This window comes from Erythrolamprus reginae, chromosome 13, assembly GCF_031021105.1.
Source record: "Erythrolamprus reginae isolate rEryReg1 chromosome 13, rEryReg1.hap1, whole genome shotgun sequence".
NCBI lineage: Eukaryota > Metazoa > Chordata > Lepidosauria > Squamata > Dipsadidae > Erythrolamprus > Erythrolamprus reginae.
The window spans coordinates 981,884-993,509 of NC_091962.1; positions in this window are offsets into that span (position 1 = coordinate 981,884).

Below are 11,626 nucleotides of genomic sequence, written 5' to 3' on the forward strand. Positions count from 1 at the left end.
GAAAGGCAGTGGCTGCTGCTACCTGCTTCCTTTTCCTTCCCATGCTGAAGGGCTCCCCTATCCTCTCGCTGACTCACTTTGTAGCCGGCGCCTTTCCTTCACTGTGGTGACTCCTCGGTCTGGCTGAAGCCATGTTGCTCTGCTTTGGTTTCAGAGGCGTGAAAAATCAACAAAGTCCAGAAAATAGCAACACGGGATTCCTGAAGAACTGCGATCAGATACTCTTCCACAACGGCCAAACCCACACGCTGCTATTTATAGCAGCAGCCCTAATTACTGGAGCCCCCACCCAAACACAGGTGGCCGCTCTTATCTCCTGTAATATGTCCTTATTTGGTCTCTTCTACGCATAAATCTGTGCTTGCGTGGGTCCAAGACGTCTTCATCCGAATCAAGGGAAGATAATGGAGATTGACTGCCCGGGCTGCGTGCCAAGCCCCCCTCTACCGAGTCACTCCCACCTTCTTCTTCGTCCGAGGAAACTAAACTCTGAACTGACTCTGTCGGCAATAACACAGGCCTGTGACATGTTGAAGTTTCCCCTGCATCCACTTCCCCATTCCCTGGGGCAGGAGCTGGGCCAGAGCCAACCACAACAGATAGATAGATAGATAGATAGATAGATAGATAGATAGATAGATAGATAGATAGATAGATGATAGATAGATAGAAAGATAGATAGATGATAGATAGATAGAAAGATAGATAGTTGATAGATAGATAGATAGATAGATAGATGATAGATAGATAGAAAGATAGATAGATGATAGATGAGAGAGATAGATAGATAGATAGATAGATAGGTAGGTAGGTAGGTAGGTAGATAGATGAGAGAGAAAGATAGATAGATAGATAGAAAGAAAGATAGATAGATGATAGATAGATAGAAAGATAGATAGATGATAGATAGATAGAAAGATAGATAGATGATAGATAGATAGATAAATGATAGATAGATAGAAAGATAGATAGATAGATGATAGATGAGAGAGAAAGATAGATAGGTAGGTAGATAGGTAGGTAGATAGATAGATAGATAGATAGATAGATAGATAGATAGATAGATAGATAGAAAGAAAGAAAGATAGGTCGGTCGGTAGGTAGGTAGGAAGGTAGATAAATTCGAGAAGGCTTAAAGTGACCAAGGTTGAAACATTTCTGCTTTGCGGCGTTCAGAATTGTTTTTGCCAAGAGATATAATCTAGATAAAAGGAAGAGATTTGCCCTGTGATAGGAGATACACATCTTAAGAAATGCACTCCAGGCTTTTCAAAATGCCAAGCTTTCAAAACAGGAGTGTTTTTTTCTCCATCTTCAAAAAAAGAAAAAGAAAGAAAGATAATTGCTTTGTTTCATGTGTGTGTCAAGGTTCCAAGTAACAGCCCCATCGAAAGAAAACTCCCAAGGTTTCAGCTTCCTCAAAGCTCCACTTTATGAGAAAACTATCTTGACTTTAGATCTAAATAAATAAATAAATGAATGAATGAATGAATAAATAAATAAATAAATCTCTGTTGCACCCAAACAATATAGTTGATACTGTATTTGCTGGCCAATCTCCACATAGCCCACATCAATATTTGAACCAGTGGCTACAAAGTTAAAGGCAGCACGACACATGGTCACAACAGCCATGTGTGCCAGCATTAACCTCCCAAAAGATACTGGTTTAGCAGTGTAGCAGTTGTTCCTCCTTTTTTAATTTGGGGAGAAATTGAAAAGAAACCTCTACGTCAGGGCTGTCCGTTTCCTGCCCTCGCTCGCCAGCTGCGCACATTGTTCTATGCCCACCAATGGTTGGCTAGGCAGTTTGGCGACGGGAACATTTTGCCCTCTTCAAGACACTTTGGCAGAAAAGTTTGCCAAACCAGGAAATATATATATATATATTTAGCCACGCTTTATCAAACAGGCAGCCTTTGAGATCAATAACACAAGGTTTGCAGCAAGGCAGTGCATCAAAATGCGTCATTTCGTTTCTGGAACTTCTGCTTTCGTTTATCATTTATGGATAAATCCTTGGGAACGCCTTCCTTAAAATTCTTATTTCTTCTAATTGGAGGTGAACGCTCTCTCTCTCTCTCCCCGCGCGGTTCTAGTTAATGAGTTTGCAGAAGCCTCCCCTGGTCCATCCTGTCTCGCATCCAAGGATGGTCAGAACCTGGCTAACCATTGATCGAGTGACTTTCCTTTTCCTGCCAGCTCTGGGCTAATGGAGGGCCACACAAGCCTTTAGTTTTGGCCCTTCCTTTCATGAACTCAAATTCCTGGAAATCAACCTGTACCCAGAGCTCCGTGTGCTACTTCCTCTAGAGGCCTTCTCCTGGCCTTTTGACACAGTCCCTGCTGATTTGGGTTCACACGCATAGAGAGTCATCAAATTGGAAGGGATCTGGGAGGTCATCTAGGCCAATCCCCAGTAGACCGAGGGGTTTCTCAACCTCAGCAGTGTTTATAGACTGCTTTGTTCTAGTCTGATCTACATGTGGACCGGTGTGGTCTAGTGCAGTGATTTTTTAAAATTATTATTATTTTATTTGTCAAAACATGTACAAGACAACAGATGTATTATCTGTTTATATCCTTCCGAGGTGGGTAAAATGAGGATCTGGATTGTGGGGGCAATAGGCTGGCTCTATTAAAAAGTGCTATTGCTAACATGTTCTAAGCCACCCTGACTCTAGGGAGAAAGGCGGCATTAAAAAAATTTGAATAAATATAACATAACATAACATAACATCATAATCATCATCATCATTATTATTATTGATTAGATTTGTATGCCGCCCCTCTCCGTAGACTCGGGCGGTTTACAGCAATGATAAAAACAATGTACAGTGATCTCCCGGGTACCGCGATCCCGATCATTGCGAACGGGCTAAATCGCGATTTTTCAAGCCGGAAGTCAAAACACCATCTGCGCATGCGCGCCCTTTTTTTCTATGGCCACGCATGCGTAGATGGCGCCGGGCAGATCAGCTGCTGGGCAGCTTCCCTGGGTCTTCCCCCTCTTGCTGGCGGGAGGGCGAGCGGCGGGCATCAGCGAGGAGTTTCCCCACCGCCCACGCAAACTCCTCGCTGCTGCCGCGCCCGCCCTTCGCCCGCCCACGCGGTTCGCTCGCGCCGCTTCCCAGCTGAGTCCTGAAGCGAATTGGCTTCAGGACTCAGCTGGGAAGCGGCGCGAGCGAGCGGCGCGAGCGAACGGCTTGTCCGCCGCCTGCCTGCGCGCCCGCGGCTCGCCCGCCCTTCGCCCGCCCACGCCGTTCGCTCGCGCCGCTTCCCAGCTGAGTCCTGAAGCGAAGGCGCAAGCGAACGGCTTGTCCGCCGCCTGCCTGCCCGCGCGCCCGCGGCTCGCCCGCCCTTCGCCCGCCCACGCCGTTCGCTCGCGCCGCTTCCCAGCTGAGTCCTGAAGCGAAGGCGCAAGCGAACGGCTTGTCCGCCGCCTGCCTGCCCGCGCGCCCGCGGCTCGCCCGCCCTTCGCCCGCCCACGCCGTTCGCTCGCGCCGCTTCCCAGCTGAGTCCTGAAGCGAATTGGCTTCAGGACTCAGCTGGGAAGCTGCGCGAGCGAGCTGCGCGAGCGAGCGGCGCGAGCGAACGGCTTGTCCGCCGCCTGCCTGCCCACGCGCCTGCCCGCCCTTCGCCCGCCCACGCCGTTCGCTCGCGCCGCTTCCCAGCTGAGTCCTGAAGCAAAGGCGCAAGCGAACAGCTTGTCCGCCGCCTGCATGCCCGCGCGCCCGCGGCTCGCCCGCCCACACGGTTCGCTCGCGCCGCTTCCCAGCTGAGTCCTGAAGCGAATTGGCTTCAGGACTCAGCTGGGAAGCTGCGCGAGCGAGCGGTGCGAGCGAGCGGCGCGAGCGAACGGCTTGTCCGCCGCCTGCCTGCCCACGCGCCTGCCCGCCCTTCGCCCGCCCACGCCGTTCGCTCGCGCCGCTTCCCAGCTGAGTCCTGAAGCGAAGGCGCAAGCGAACGGCTTGTCCGCCGCCTGCCTGCCCGCGCGCCCGCGGCTCGCCCGCCCACGCGGTTCGCTCGCGCCGCTTCCCAGCTGAGTCCTGAAGCGAATTGGCTTCAGGACTCAGCTGGGAAGCTGCGCGAGCGAGCGGCGCGAGCGAACGGCTTGTCCGCCGCCTGCCTGCCCGCGCGCCCGCCGCTCGCCCGCCCTTCGCCCGCGCCGCTTCCCAGCTGAGTCCTGAAGCGAATTGGCTTCAGGACTCAGCTGGGAAGCGGCGCGAGCGAGCGGCGTGGGCGGGCGAAGGGCGGGCGAGTGGCAGCGAGGAGTTTGCGTGGGCGGTGGGGAAACCCCAGCGCCGCTTCCCAGCTGAGTCCCCTTCCCAGGAACCCCAATCTTCGGCTCCTCGCTAGCGCTGCGGAAGTAAAAACACCATCTGCGCATGCGCAGATGGTGTTTTTACTTCCGCAGCGCTACTTCGCGAAAAACCGATCATTGCGAGGGGTCCTGGAACGGAACCCTCGCAATGATCGGGGGATCACTGTATAACAAATCTACTATTTAAAATCTCTAAAAAAAACCTTATTTAAAAAGCAAGACATACACACAAACAATCAGCTCCCTCCAGAGATTACAACTGCCCCCACCCTCCTTGCCTTTCGTAAACTCCTTAAAACCCACCTCTGTCGTCAGGCGTGGGGAAACTGAAACATCTCCCCCTGCCTATGTAGTTTTTTGTGTATGATATGACTGTATGTATGTTTTTTATATATTGGGGTTTCTTGTTTTTTAGACTTTTTAAATGTATTATTGTTATTTTAGAGTCTAACTATTAGATTTGTCATTATATATTGTTTTTATCATTGCTGTAAGCCGCCCCGAGTCTACGGAGAGGGGCGGCATACAAATCTAACAAATAATAATAATAATAATAATAAAATAATAATAAAATAATAATAATAGTAATATCATGCATAAACTACACAGGCCTGGGGGAGATGTCTCAATTCCCCCCTGCCTGACGGCAGAGGTGGGTTTTGAAGAGTTTACGGAAGGCAAGGAGGGTGGGGGCAATTCTAATCTCCAGGGGGACTTGGTTCCAGAGGGTCGGGGCCGCCCCAGAGAAGGCTCTTCCCCTGGGACCCGCCAGACGACATTGTTTACTCGACGGGACCCAGAGAAGGCCAACTCTGTGGGACCTAACTGGTCGCTGGGATTCGTGCGGCAGAAGGCGGTCCCTGAGATATTCTAATAATATATATACCTGAGGGTTTACTGTTGGAAAGTCATATAAACTGGGCATAATCTACGCTATTGTTATTGAATTATTGCTCCTAAACCTCTTATTTTATACTACTATTTCTTTTTGATGAATGAACAGAGATTAAAAAAGAAAGGAAGAATCAAACATTTCAACAATATCACTATACAAATAAAGTAAATCATTAAAGATGGTTTTGTTAGAATGATTACACTATTATACTTACCTGCCTTATTATTTATTTATTTATTTATTTTATTTATTGGATTTGTATGCCGCCCCTCTCCAGAGACTCGGGGCGGCTAACAGCGACAATAAAACAGTGTACAATAGTAATTTGGTATTGATGATTAAAAATCAATTAATATAAAAACCAAACATACATACATACATACCATGCATAGAATTGTAAAGGCCTAGGGGGAAAGAGGATCTCAATTCCCCCATGCCTGGCGGCAGAGGTGGGTTTTAAGTTGTTTACGAAAGGCAAGGAGGGTGGGGGCAGTTCTAATCTCTGGGGGGAGTTGGTTCCAGAGGGCCGGGGCTGCCACAGAGAAGGCTCTTCCCCTGGGTCCCGCCAGGCGACATTGCTTAGTTGACGGGACCCGGAGAAGATCCACTCTGTGGGACCTAACTGGTCGCTGGGATTCGTGCAGCAGAAGGCGGTCCCTGAGGTAATCTGGTCCGGTGCCATGAAGGGCTTTATAGGTCATAACCAACACTTTGAATTGTGACCGGAAACTGATCGGCAACCAATGCAGATTGCGGAGTGTTGGTGTAACATGGGCATATTTGGGAAAGCCCATGATTGCTCTCACAGCTGCATTCTGCACGATCTGAAGTTTCCGAACATTTTTCAAAGGTAGCCCCATGTAGAGAGCGTTACAGTAGTCAAGCCTCGAGGTGATGAGGGCATGAGTGACCGTGAGCAGTGACTCCCGGTCCAAGTAGGGTCGCAACTGGTGCACCAGGCGAACCTGGGCAAACGTCCCCCTCGCCACAGCTGAAAGATGTTTCTCTAATGTGAGCTGTGGATCGAGGAGGACGCCCAAGTTGCGAACCTTCTCTGAGGGGGCCAGTGATTCTCCCCCCAGGGTAATGGATGGACAGATGGAGTTGTCCTTGGGAGGTAAGATCCACAGCCACTCCGTCTTGTCTGGGTTGAGTTTGAGCTTGTTGACACTCATCCAGGCCCTAACATCCTCCAGGCACCGGCCCATCACTTCCACTGCTTCGTTGGCTGGACATGGGGTGGAGATGTATAACTGGGTATCGTCGGCGTATTGATGATACCTCACCCCATGCCCTTGGATGATCTCACCTAGCGGTTTCATGTAGATATTAAATAGCAGGGGGGAGAGGACCGACCCCTGAGGCACCCCACAAGGGAGAGACCTAGAGGTCGACCTCTGATCCCCTACTAACACCGACTGCGACCGACCAGAGAGGTATGAGGAGAACCACTGAAGAACAGTGCCTCCCACTCCCAACCCCTCTAGTCGGTGCAGAAGGATACCATGGTCGATGGTATCGAAAGCCGCTGAGAGATCAAGAAGCACCAGGACAGAGGACAAGCCCCTGCCCTGGGCCCGCCAGAGATCATCCATCAACGCGACCAAAGCAGTTTCCGTGCTGTAGCCGGGCCTGAATCCAGACTGTTGAGGACCTAGATAATCGGCTTCTTCCAAGGACCGCTGGAGCTGAAGTGCCACCACTTTCTCAACAACCTTCCCCATAAAGGGAAGGTTGGAGACTGGACGGTAGTTATTGAGTATGGCTGGGTCCAGGGAAGGCTTCTTGAGGAGGGGGCGCACAAGTGCCTCCTTATAAGGAGCCGGAAAGGACCCACTCCCCAAGGAGGCGTTGACAATCTCCCGGACCCAGCTCCGTGTCACCTCTCGACTGACCGAAACCAACCAAGAGGGACACGGATCCAGTAGACAGGTGGCGGAATTATACTGTATAAAGAAGAGAACTTTAACTTGTTTGAATTAAACCAGAATTAAACCTCAGTGTTCTATCTACAACAGTAATGGGCAACCTTTTGAGCTTGGTGTGTCAAAATTCGCCAAAAAACTGAGCATAACTCGGGTGGTGTGTCACCTTGAGAAAAAAACATAATTTTGTGATATTTATAGTTTAAATAACAAATATGCATAATTATTTAACTTACCTACTTAGTGACTTCTTCGTTAATCTGTCAGTTGGTTTCTTTTGTTGGTCTTGCTGTTATTTAACTTGTGTGGGGTGCCATGAACTAAGATAAGTGAGGGGGAGGGGGAATTCTTCCAGTGATGGCGAACCTGTGGCAGTCCAGCTGGACTGCCACAGGTTGGCCATCACTGATTTAGTGACTTTTTTGTTGCTGAATTTCATTGGCTAAATCTTCAATTGAAGGTTGGTATTTTGTAGATAGGTAGATAAACAAACAAACAAACAAATATAAATATAAATAAATAATAAATCCCTTCTTTTTTATTAAAAGAAATTAATAATAAAACAAAACCAAACTCTATTACTATTAAAACTAAAACAACCAGCAAATTCAAAAACATAACTATTAATAAAAACAGGTGAGGGTTGGGTGTTTTTTTTCTCTGTTATTATTTAAGTGCTTTTACCATATGCTTTAAATCAAGAGTCACTTCTCTCTCTCTCTTTCTCTCTTTCCTGTCATTCTCTGCCTCAATCATTTTCTCATTTCTCTTTTTTTTCTCCCCTTTATTCTATCATTTCTCTCTCTCTCTCTTCCTATCTTCTCTCTCTCACTCTTTCTCTCTCTCCCTTCCTTTCTTTCCTTCTCTCTTCCTTCCACTTTTTTCTCTTTCTCTCTCTCTTTTCCTTCCTTCCCCTCTTCCCCTCCTTCTCTTTCTCCCTCTCTCCCTTTATAACACCGTTATATATTTTCCTCGGCTGCCTAAAGCGCACTATCACGTCCGTGCGCATGCCCACACCCATAATTCAATGCCTCCCACGAGCCATGCCCCCCCTGCGCATGTGCGTGTGAGCCCTCCATGCTGCCCCAACCCCCGAGATTCGACTACTGTAATGCTCTCTACATGGAGCTACCTTTGAAAAGTGATCGGAAACTTCAGATCGTGCAGAATGCGGCCACGAGAGCTATCATGGGCTTTCCCAGATATGCCCATGTCTCAACAACACTCCGCGGCTTGCACTGGCTGCCGATCAGTTTCCGGTCACAATTCAAAGTGTTGGTTATAACCTATAAAGCCCTACATGGCATCGGACCAGAATATCTTCGGGACCGCCTACTGCCACACGAATTCCAGCGGCTGATTAGGTCCCACAGAGTTGGCCTTCTCCGGGTCCCATCGACGAAACAATGTCATCTGGCGGGACCCAGGGGAAGAGCCTTCTCTGTGGTAGTCCCGGCCCTCTGGAATCAACTCCCCCCAGAGATTAGGACTGCCCCCACCCTCCTTGCCTTTCGAAAGCTCCTGAAGACCCACCTATGTTGCCAGGCATGGGGAAATTAATATACCCCTAGCCACTAGGTTTTATGTATGGTCCGTTAGGTTGCGTGATTATTTTTCTTTTTAAAATAAGGGTTTTAAATTGCTTTTAATATTAGATTTGTACTTGTATTGTTGTTGTGAGTCGCTCCGAGTCCTCGGAGAGGGGCGGCATACAAATCTAATAAATCTAATTAATAATAATAATAATAATTATTATTATTATTATTATTATTATTGCCCAAGGAGAGTGAAAATGGCCTCCCCCGCTCCTGGAGGTTATAAACTGCCCATTTCCCAACTTCCAGTGGGTCTGGTAGGCCTGTTTTTCGCTCTCCCCAGGTTCCAGAGCCTTTATTGAAGGAAGGAAAGAGAAATGGATGGAGGAAGGAAGGAAGGAAGGAAGGAGAAATGGAGGGAAGAAGGAAGGAAGGAAGGAAGGAAGGAAGGAAGGAAGGAAGGAAGGAAGGAAGGAAGGAGAAATGGAGGGAGGGAGGAAGGAGAAATATATAATATAATATAATATATAATTATATTATATTATTATATTATTATAAATTATAATTTATAATTTAATTAACTCAGTTCTACCCAATAATATACAGTATTGGGTAGAACTGAGTTAATTATATTAGTCTGGCCCTCTAAAACCATCCCAATTTCTCATGCGGCCCCCGAGCAAAATTAATTGCCCATCCCTGGACTAAAAGACCTCCAAGGTCCTTCCTAACCAAGTTATTCTGGAATGTTCTCCAACGAGTGGCAAAACCTCATCTCTTCCCCCCCCCCCACTTTTAATCCTGCGTTATTTCAATTATCAACAATAATGTCGACTTTGATTGCACGGATGCAACGATCTTTGGTTTTTAATCTCCTGCGTTTGTTTGTTTTTTCTGTCCCAGCAGAGAAGGAATTGATCACAAAATTTCACTTTAGAAAGGTGAAACTTAGGCTTAGCGAGGACAGGGCATCTCTCTCTCTTACACACACACACAAACACACACAAACTCCCGATCTGCTTATCCCGATTACTGAGCGCCCGGCAGCTTGTATTTGCATAGCCTGCTAAGCTCGTTTGGTTTCAACCTGGATTAGTTTCCCCAGAATTTTAGCATCTTGGACGAGCCCTGCCGATTAGCTCGATTTAGGATTCGTGCGTTATTGCACAGGCTCAGAAAATGGATTCCTTCGCGGGTTGCGCGTAATCCCAGGCTCCGTTGTTGTTTTTTTCTTCTGTGTGTGTGTGTGTGTGTGTGTGCTAAATCCCAGGCCGCCGTAGATTATTTGTGAATTGCAATTAAGCAGCTCAGCGGGTCAGGGCGTCGTCGTAAGACGCAAATCTGTAGCATCTCCGGAATGCAAGCTGCGTTCCCAGGGGAGAGTTACGTTTGGGCCTCCATTGTTATTGTAATTCTGTTTCTTTCTTTTTCTTGTTCTAGGGGTGGCAATTTTGGTTTGTTCCCTGATTGATGAAGGCCAGAAGATGAGAGCCAATCGGCCTTGAGTGCCATTAGAGCAGTAAATAAATGACTCGCCAGGTTCGCCTGGTGCACCAGTTGCGGCCCTATCTGGACCGGGGGTCACTGCTCACAGTCACTCATGCCCTCATCACCTCGAGGCTCGACTATTGTAACGCTCTCTACATGGGGCTACCTTTGAAGAGTGTTCGGAAACTTCAGATCGTGCAGAATGCAGCTGCGAGAACTATCATGGGCTTTCCCAAAAGTATTCCCATGTCACACCAACACTCCACAGTCTGCATTGGTTGCCGATCAGTTTCCGGTCACAATTCAAAGTGATGGTCATCACCTATAAAGCCCTTCATGGCATCGGACCAGAATATCTTCGGGACCGCCTTCTGCCACATGAATCCCGGTGGCCGGTTAGCTCCCGCAGAGTTGATCTTCTCCGGGTCCCGTCGACTAAACAATGTCGTCTGGTGGGACCCAGAGGAAGAGCCTTCTCTGTAGCGGCTCCGACCCTCTGGAATCAGCTCCCTCCAGAGATTAGAACTGGCCCCACCCTCCTTGCCTTTCAAAAACTCCTTAAAACACACCTCTGTCGTCAAGCGTGGGGGAACTGAGACATCTCCCCCTGCCTATGTAGTTCTAGTGCATGATATGACTGTATGTATGTTTTTTATATTGGGGTTCCTTGCTTTTTAGATTTTTAAAATGTACTATTGTTATTTTAGATTCTAACTATTAGATTTGTCATTATATATTGTTTTTATCACTGTCTGCAGAGAGGGGCGGCATACAAAGCTAATAAATACAAATACACACCAAAAAAAGGAACAGACAGATCCTTGATGGGCAAAACAAGTTATTTGCAAGGGAGATCTTTTGGACTTTTGACTCTGGAGGGTGTGTGTGAGCGAGTCATTTCCTTTTTCGGTCCTGGCTGGCAAAAATAAACCGGGTCAGTCTTGGGTGCAAATCAAAGACTATCCAGCCTCAACTGGTTCTCTATCTCCTGATGAAACCGTGGCCTGTGCCAGGCATGGCAGAGGTGAACAAGGACTTCCTAGACAAAGGGCGAACCTCGCACTCACATTCATGGGTCGGCGGTCGCATCGGCTGAGTGAGGGACTGCTGCACAATTCGGCCAATGCCCTACTGCAGCTGGGTTTGGATGCCATGGCGTGACAGCGACGGGGAGGTTACGTGGCAGTCACTGGCGGTGGTTGGGGGGAATTCAGCTTGTTTGCGGAGTTAGGATCAGAATCGGAGAGTTGGAAGTAGGGGATCCTATACCTGCCTGTTGACGGTGAACTTGTGGCATGGGTGCCACAGGTGGCACATGGAGCCATATCTGCTGGCATGTGAGTCATTGCCCTAGCTCAACTCCAACATGCATGGCAGCTGATTTTAGATTCGCAGAGGCTCTAGGAGGGCGTTTTTGGCTTCCAGAGAGCCTTCGGGGGGATGGAGAAGGGCGTTTTCA